This window comes from Geospiza fortis, unplaced genomic scaffold (assembly GCF_000277835.1).
Source record: "Geospiza fortis unplaced genomic scaffold, GeoFor_1.0 scaffold153, whole genome shotgun sequence".
Lineage (NCBI taxonomy): Eukaryota > Metazoa > Chordata > Aves > Passeriformes > Thraupidae > Geospiza > Geospiza fortis.
This window is the reverse complement of record NW_005054498.1, coordinates 118,750-122,210: the sequence shown is the minus strand read 5'-3', so window position 1 is coordinate 122,210 and position 3,461 is coordinate 118,750.

The following is a 3,461-nucleotide window of genomic DNA, read 5'->3' as shown; positions in this document are numbered from 1 at the left end:
CGTCTATATGTACTATATATATACAATATAATAAAATATACAATAATAACAATAATAAACAACACGGCTTTATCACCAGGTTTTGCTGTATCAATTTCACATAAATAAAAATGGAGATTTTTATTTATTTATTTTGACCTTTCTTTGGATTTTTTTTGTTTTTTATAATGAAAAACCAGCTGCTGTGAGGCAGCCCCGGGTTGCAGCCTCAACTTTGCTTGGCCCAGAGTGCAGCCAGTGCCTGCCCTGCGTAAGCACCTCCAGCTAATCCCCAACCTTGTCAAGATGTATTTACCCTTAATAACGGGGATCTGGGTCAGCACTTGGGCTCCAGTTGTGTCCCTGTGCCCTAAGCTGGGCTCTATTTCTGTCCAGCCTCAATGCTTGGTATTCCCCCTAAGACCTGGGCACTTTCCAGCTTCTGTCTCCCCAAATAAAAGCAGCTCTAAACAAAGCCTCTTTCCAGCCAGCCACTGGATTGTGGGCACAATTTGAGATTTCCCACCCTCTAAAGGTATTTTCACAGCTCCTGCCCTCCTGTCATCGCTCCAAAACATCTCAAGTCATTTTCCTTTAGGAGCACGAGGGATGAAAATAAAAACAACAAACCCTCACACACACACAAATCCCAGCCCTGTAATGCCTCTGTCAACAGGTGAGGTCTAAAAATTTCATTAGGATAAAAAAAAAAAAAAAAGGGGAAGCAGGAACAGCTGCAGGCGTGTTTGGAGGAAATCAGAGGGGCACTTTCCATCTGGCATGTGCTCCACAGGCAAAAGAGCTTTTCTGGGGTGTGGAACTCGAAGAGAACTCGTATTTTGGGGAGCAGGCTATTCCTGGACAGCTCCTTTTAGGCAGCACAGCAACAGCTCCTGTTCAAAATACCCCAGCCCAGAGTTCACACCCTGGCTAAAAAGGAACAAAAAGTCCAAGTGGAAAGATGGACACAACCAAGATGAGGATGCCTTGGGTTTGTTTTCGGCAGAAATGCTGGATTTGGTTGTTGTGTTTGAGTTTCAGTGTTTTCCCCACTGATTTAGGGCTGAAGGAAGCAAGCTCTGCTTTCAACCTTTCCAAGCTGCACAAAGGACCCCCAAACCTGCACCATGGATGGGATAAACTCTTCCCTTCACCTCAACTGTCCCCAAATTTGCATCACCTGGTGCCTGGCACAGCCACTCAACACAAATGGGTTCTGAATTTTTAGTTTTGCCCAGGAAATGCTTTTTCTCTGCCGCAAAATTTTGTCAGATTTTGCATTTTATTGTGTGCAATAAAATCAAAATAAAGAGCAGAGGGGGTGTCTGTGAAGGGAGAGGGCAGAAAGCAAAGCAGGGACTCAGGAGCAGCCCTGGGAGTTGGGGAAATCACCTGAAATTCAGGATAATCCACAGCTCCTTCCTCTGCATCCCACATAAAGCTGCAGCCACACAGAGTTTGGGCTTGCCCTCTTCCTAGTTTTAAGGAGAAATTCCACGCAGGAAATTTTTCATCAAATGTCATTTTCCTAAAAGCTGTTCCCCAAAAGAGAATTCTGCCCTGTGCGACAGAGCCTGGAGAGCCACAGCAGCCTGGGAGCTGCAGAAATCACTGAAATACACCTGAAATAACCCAGAACTGTTCCTTCTGCCTCGCTCTGCATCCCAAATATAACTGCACCCACCTCAGGCTGGGGCCCTGCCCTTTTTCTCATTTTAAGGAGAAATTCCATGCTGGAAATTTTTATCTAAGTGTATTTTCCTAAAACCTGTTCCACCCGAAAGAGAATTCTGCCTTGTGTGGCAAAACTTGAGGCGTCACAGCCCCCAGGAAACCCCAAATTGGACACCTGGGAAATGATCTTGGGTAAGAAAGCAACTGGAATTTGATTTTTTTTTGGGGGTGGCTTTTTTTGTTGCTTTGTTTTTTGTTTTTTGTTTTTTTTTTTTTTTTTTAATTAAAACTGAAATGCCAGCTTGAAATTTTGATTATCTACTCGTGTTGACACAAAACCAAGCCTTTTCTGTAAATCAGAGAGCTGATCGATGCTGCTTTTTCTGCCCACTGCCTGCTCTAATTCTGACTTTCTTTTTGGGAGTATTTATCATTCCTGTCTCCTCCAAAGCAGAGCTGCCCTGCAGAGCTCGGGGCTGAGTTAATTGTGCGGGGTCAGCCCTGGCAGCCCCGAGCTCTGGGGAGGGTTCCTGGCCTGTGGGCAGATCATGGAAAGCAAGAAAAGATAATAACACATCACTCATAAAAGTGAGAGCGCAGAAAGGAATCGGAGGGGTCAGAGGAGACTCTGGGGAAGAGAAATAAAAGCTTTGGCAGGATTAAATATTTTAAAAACAAGCGGCAAAGTTGTTTTTTAGTGTCCAAGCAGAGAGAAACCGCTCAGCCGTAATAAAAAGTCTCCAGCTCCACATTGTCCTTGTGCCAAACAGGGAGAGAAGCTTGGACTGGGTGGATCTCACTTGTGAGCATCCTTTATTTTCCCCAAAACCAGGAATGCATGCCCTGACCTGTGACACTGTAAGGAGCACAATATTTAATAGATTTGCTTTCATTCAGCTGCCCCAGCAAGAGAGAAGCTGCAAAAACAGAAATCAGCCAAACCAGTGATGGCAACAGACTGGGAAGGAGCCAGAGGTGCTGGGACAGCTTGGGCTCAGCCCTGGGGGTTTGGGGGGAGAGCCAGAGGTGCCAGGGATGCCTTGAGAAGGCTGAGCTGGAGCAGAGGCTGGGCAGAGTTCCAGAATAAAGCAGGGATTTATCCAAAGCATCTCCTCCATGGATCCACCTTGGGCAGCACAAGAGCCCAGCCAGGGCTGCACCCAAGATGAACCCAAAATGAGCCAAAATGGTCCCAAAATGCACCCAAGATGAACCCAAAATGGTCACAAAATGAACCCAAGATGAACCAAAATGGCCCCAAAATGCACGGCCGGGCACGGGGTCTCTCCCTGGGATCAGCTCTGCTCCATTTGCATCTTGCAGTTCATTGTCCCATTCCAGCTTTAGCCCATCCAGTCCCACCCTGCTTGTTTTTCTCTCTCCAGCCCACGGGGTTTGTGCTCCTGGGCTGAGATTTGGATCATTTGTCCTTGGTGCCCAGCTGGAGCAGGAATTGTTTTGTCTCCCTGCTCTGTGCACAGAGCTCAGCATCCCCTGATGTGAGCCCAGAGCCACACACTGAAGCAGCACAGAAAAATAGAAAAGCTCCAACCTGAGGCATCACTGGGACACTTTGGGGTCACCCCTGGGGGTTTGGAGGGACACTCTGAGCTCCACCTGGGCCACCAGGCTGGCTTTGAAGGAAAAGGCTCAGAGAGAAGCAATCCTGCCCTGCAAAATGAGCCTTGCCAGCTTCTCCCAGCGGGATCCCAGTGCCAAGCCAGCAAGGCAACACTGGGAAGGGATCGCCCTGCAAATGAAGGTGCTCAGAGGGTTCATTTGAATTGCTGCAGCCCCAGCTGAGGTGG